Genomic DNA, 6,319 nt, shown 5'->3' on the forward strand with positions numbered 1-6,319 from the left:
TTGTTGAAGCAGAAATTGCTGATTAGCAGTTGCAGGCCACTGTGGCTGAATTCTCTAAGACAGGTAACTTCTGCAGACTTTTCACTCGACAAACCAGCCCTTACCTCGGGTCAGGGCTGGTGTTTCCGAACAAGTCTATTGTTCACTAGATCAGGGATGTGCAAATTAAGGAAGTGACTCAAGTCAAGTGTCCTCCCATACCGCTTCCTTCAGTACCATTTATGGGGTACCTTCTGTATTTTCACCCACCGTTGGAAGAAAATTACCAACAAGCCGGTTATTCTCGATATTGTGTCCCACAAGGTTCATTCGTAACTCTGTGGTGACCGGCCACTTCTTGCCCTGTCAATTTCTGTAGAAACACAGATCAATCCCTTCCTCCTATGAGTCAATACCCTCCGGCTAAAAGGGGCTATTCAGGCTGTTCATCCTTCGCATTTAATGACAGGGTTTTACAGACACTTTCCCTGATTAAAAAAAAAGCCAGCTGGAGACCAATTTTAGACCCCAGTCATCTGAATTCTTACATCAGGGTGGACACTTTTCAAAAGGAGGGTATAAAGTCTATGAGACACTCTCCAACAAGGGGAGTGGAGCACTATGGTAAACCTCAAGGATGCAGATTTCTATTTACCCATACACCCAGTATTCAAACTTTATTACTTCAAGTTTTCAGTAGGCCAGCAAGTATATAATACCAGTTTGTGGCTATGCCATTCGGTCTGGTCATAGCTCTGAAGATTTTCACTAGGTGCCTGTGATGGCATAACTACAGGGGCTGTCAACCTTGGTCAATCCTTACCTGGACGGTTGACTGGTCCGTGCATTGTCACCCCATACAACTCTGTACATTAACCATGTTACCTTGGTGACAGCCCTTGACTTAGGTTTCCAGTGTGAACAAGTCAATCCTAGTTCTGGCTTAAGTCATCCACTTCACAGGTATGACATCGGATTCGATAGAAGATTTAGTTTTTCCTATGACTCAAAATCTCCGCCTGAAGTTGCCAAATCAATTCCCTTGCCAGCGTGCTACTGGCACATTCATGTCCACCTGATCCAGTACTCTTTGAACATAATCAAGTAGTTATGAAAGAGCGTACGTAATGGCGCCGTGTACAGCCATTTGTGCGTTTTCCATGTTCTGATCCCATTTGTTTAAGAACACTAGAAACTTTAAGCATATGTCACCATTTCTATTCACAGAGAAAAGAGGAAAATTCTTTTGCCCATTTTGCATTCCTGGACTTGGAAACTGCATTTACAACTACGTTTGTACAATTTTGTGAGTGCGAGTGTGAGAGTTCTTCATGAACTCGATAGCGTGTGGAGGGGTCACAATTAGAAATATTGTAACAATTTACGGCTCAGTTATTGAACCACTCTTTTTAAAGGGTGGTGATTTGGCCGAGCTGTATGGACTGTGATGTCTTTGCTAGCCGACTGGGTGTTGTATGTTGTGAGTTCAAATCTGACCGAAAATCTACTGAATTTACTGCACTTTGACAAATTTATATTTACTTGGGACTATGTCATTAATGATGACGTGTTTTAATGTACTTTTGTTAAATATCATTGGAACAGCTTTCCAGGTTGACTTTAAAATTGTATTTTAATATTTATAAGATTTATAGTTTTGAAGTTTTCAAATTTATCAGCTGCTAGGTTTCATGTAGGTTGCAGTAAACCAGCTGAATGAAGCACACAGAGGCAAGGTGGTCAAAATGTCCCTCTGTCATCCAATATCTGACTGATTCTTTGTACTTTATTGTATTTGCACAAGATAAAATACACTTTCTGGAAATTCAAGAATTCAAATTACATGATCATGATTACAAACGTTCAGGAGAGTAATGAACTTGCATGTACAGTTACTGAAAAATTCGGAATTTACATGGTAATATGCAATACTTTGTAAACATTTTTCAATGACGATGTAAATTACATTGCTAACTACAAACTACTTGTATGAACACAATTTACCTACAAAATCTACTTAATTGGTCATTAAGGGACAATGAGTTTATCATCTTCAGTGTTAGATGTATTACAAATGTATGACATTGATATCTGGCACTTGTTTGTGTAGATGTTGACTTGTTTCGCAAATATATGTTTGCAAGTGGTTTTAATTTACTCATTAACAGTTTATATTTCTTTTCTTTTTCTCAGCCCATTTGGAAACTCACTGTATACATGGTAAGACACAACTATTTTCAGCATATTAAATACAACATCTTCAGCAGTTTGAGGCAAGTTTAAACAATCGTTATGTGATATCATGTTTATGATGGCACTTATACAGCAATAATTTTCTTCCACTGCCGAATTACTTTTTAATCACACCAGGTGTATGCATTTTTTCTTGATAAGGAAATACGTTAAACCAGTACAATAAAAAACACGATTATGCCATTTTTAGTTTGAAATTCGTCATTTAATACACATGTAAGACCAAGTGAGCATTTTACTGGAGTTCATCCTAGCTTTGATAGGCCATTTATTAGAGTGCCAACATCTGAGACAGAACCTTAATTATGGACAAATATGGTGATCATCAAACCACTTACTGGGAATCCGGGTAAACAGATTAATCACTGATTTATCATGTGCATCGATTAAAAGGATAAGAAAAAATATCAGCAGAACATGACTGACAAGCCTGCCTTGAATCTGTCATGTGGAACAAGGTACCTATAAATGGATCAGTGTCAATCTCTCTCCTTAACCCTGAAGTAAAACTGTACTAGAAAGGAGTCAGAGTAAGCTATACGTTTTATTTGTCACAGAAGGAAGTTCAATGACAATTACTTTTTCATTTAGGACATTGCTTTCAGTGACTATATGGGTGAAAGAAAAGGGAAGTTGGACAGGTGACTGATCATGATGAAAGTCCCATTGTTCTTATCTTTGCTGCCACGTTGGCCTACAGCTAACAAATTAAATTCCTGTGCACGAATCAAAACCGTCTGTCAGACAAATATTTATCAGTACAAATTTATCTGCAAATAAATTTTGTGTCATTGCTGTCATATTTATATGTAACAATTTTGTTATAAGTCCCCATGGGCGAAGCTCGAGGATGGAGTGTTGGCCTCTGTCCATCCTTCTTTCCCTCCCTCTGTCTCTCCATGCAGATATCTCTGGCATGCCAGGCCCAATTAATTCATTTCAAATTTGCCACAAGGAAAACACAATATGGCATATATATGCACGTTGATTTAATTGTTTTGTGATATGATCTGATACGGCCACCAGGCAGCCAGTACTTTTTCAAGATGCTTAGCATTCGCCTTCAAACACAGCCTGTATAGTTGCAACGATATACATGTGGGTGTTATTTTTGACTACTGAATTTCAGTCTATGAATGATAACACTGCATATTGCAAACAGTGCATTGTGATGGTAAGGCTAATCACTTCTATTTTAAAAACAAACAAATCTTTTGTTCTTTAGAATGAAAAGAAAATGATATTATCAGAAGTTACTGCTTTTACTACTTAATCCGCCAGTCACATGATATTGCATCGATGTAACATACATTAATTATTCATAAAGGTGACCAATTTTACTGTTTAAATGCTTGTATGATTTTTTATTTATCTTCAAATTGTCGATTGCATCAAATTCAGTTATGCAAAAAGCCCTGGAGGAAGGCTGGACAAAGTTCAAGGTCAAAGTTAGCGCAAACCTCCATAATGAAAAAGAAGATGTGCCTGAGAAGGATGATTGGATGGTAAAACAAAACAGTACTCCTTGTATTTACATTTTTACTCTCTTTCTTTGTTTCTTGAATCAGCTAAGGTATATGATAGCCTACAAGTCGTTTCTTTTTTAGATCTATATACCGATAACTTAAGTCGATCAAACATCATTTTGGAAATATTGTTTTCAGCCCACTTTGCCTTCTGTGAAATTATAAAACTCTCCTGGTTACCCTGGTCCCTTATTGCAGTTTTACGTTGAATTGCAAATATTTACATGTACACTACCCCAAATACTGCAAGTCTTAAAATCGAAAAGTTGATATCTTGATGTAAAAAATACGTTCATTGATCTGAAAACCTGTAGGCTTTGTGATTGATAAAATATCAGTGAGAATGCTGACTTTATTTTCAGATGAGTGACGCAAATCAAAGGTTTGATGTCAATGAAGCAATTGATTACATAAAAGAATTGGCTGAGTTCAAACTCTGGGGATAGAGGAACCAACATCTCCTGATGATATTTTGTACATGCTACAATAGCGAAGGTCAGCACTATTTTTTCATCTTTGATGTTTGTTTGTTCATTCACATGAAGTCGATACAACGAAAGGAGAGTAAATTATTTACCATGTTACAGTTAAAGAAGCCCTCCCACTTGGTAACATTTTTAAAACACATTTTTTAAATGCCAATGGTCGATATTTGACGTGGCGACTGCGCGCCGATCGCACGATATCGATAAAAACATGTCCTCAAAAAAGTAAAAGTTTGAATTCCGGTGGCCCACCTAAATTCAGCTTCCGAACATCGAACGTTCGGCACTGGTGCCATTGTCAACTAAGCTATGGAGTACGAGTCTACGCTGACGCTGTTGTACGCCACAGTACTACTCGCGTCGGTGATCGGTCATGCCCCGTGGGAGAAAGCTGAGTCTAACTGACTTGGCGAAAAAACGGAAAACAAAGTTTGCTGTTTCCACAAGAATTCGCATATATATAGCTTGGTTACGTGCGGTTGAGCGGCTGCCGCAAGGTATGCATAGACGCATACCACGTGGCGGCCGCTATGTATCGAACCACGCGTATCCGTGTGGAAGACGACAAAATGTAGTCATCAGAGTCGGCTAATATTTTACACCTAAAAAGTGATATCTATGTGGTATTAGTTAAAAATATAATAAAATTGACTGAAAATAATGAAAACGACAAACACTAAGAAAAAGTTTTAAAAAAACTTACATAAAGTGAAGGCATAATGCTGTATATAAAGTCTTCGCAGTGGGAGGTAAAATTGCGTCGTTCGAACTTATTGTAGACTCCCTTGAATATCGTCAATCAGCACAACAACAAACCTTCGGAGAATTTCGGGTCAAAATCAGAAACGATCGTAAAACTTCGGGATGTGAAAAATACGCTCGGGAAATGACAAGTTTTTATTGATTAAAAAAATGTGTTTTTAAAATGTTACCAAGTAGGAGTGCCTCTTTAAAATCCGAAGATTGTTAAGTTTATTGATGTCTTAACTGAGTGAATCAGCAATAAATGTTAAAGTCTTGTCTCCTTATTGTTGCGAGAGTTACGTCAATGTTTAACCTCATAGTCAGCGAACCTCTAACATAAATGTATGCAGGAACAAGGCCTACAGCAATACATATAAAAGTGAAAAAAACATGCTTAAGGTGAAGTACTACGAATTACGTCAAAATTAAGTTATGGTGTCATTTTCTTGAAACTTTGCACAAATATCCTTGGAAGTTGTGCAAGTGCAAAAATGAAATAAAAAATGGGGTCACCACGCTCGTTTCCATGGAAACGGACGTTAAAATGGCGTCGTTAGAAATAAATAAAATGATATAATTCTCTTAAACTAAAGAAAGCAATTACAAAACGCTTAGCAAATGAGTTAATTTTAATAAATACCAAGACTTAAGATTCATATCTATCGAATGTATAGTTTTCATGATGTTTGTGAAGAAATTTTAACATTAGTATCGATTACAAAATGACAATATCAAAATTAAATCACTACATAATTTTCGAACTTTCTTCCTGTCGCTTTGAATGGTGTCATTTTGACCAAACTTGGCGAAAAACTCCTGACATAATACCATTTAGTTTGCACTTTTAATAAAAGGGTGTCACCACGCTACTTTTTACAATATCTCCAGGTGAATGGGTAATTTGCGCCATATAAATGGGAGAGAAATGTTAATTTTTCACTCATATTGAATAAAAACCAGCTTCCTAGGGGGTCAAAATATGACAAGGTTATAGGTCACATGTATTTCTAAGACACTGGGTCAAAAAATTAGTAAAAGCGCAATTTCAACAATGACAGGTGATGTTAAATACATGCGCTACAAAATAACCCATTTGCGGCAGGCTGGAGTTAAATCTGCGCAGAAAACGTTCTAAAGCGTGTGCGCGTCCGAATTCGTCGCCCTTCACCTTAATACAAATATGGCATTATACTGGTCCAATAATCATTTCATAATAATCATAAGCTGCCAATAACATTATATTCGTCTGTAAGAAGTTTTATTTTGAATGTCTTATAGACGAACTTGGTGTAACTAAGACCTCCACCAACTCCACTTACAGACAATCAATGT

The sequence above is a fragment of the Ptychodera flava genome, chromosome 5, assembly GCF_041260155.1.
Source record: "Ptychodera flava strain L36383 chromosome 5, AS_Pfla_20210202, whole genome shotgun sequence".
In the NCBI taxonomy this organism is placed as follows: domain Eukaryota; kingdom Metazoa; phylum Hemichordata; class Enteropneusta; family Ptychoderidae; genus Ptychodera; species Ptychodera flava.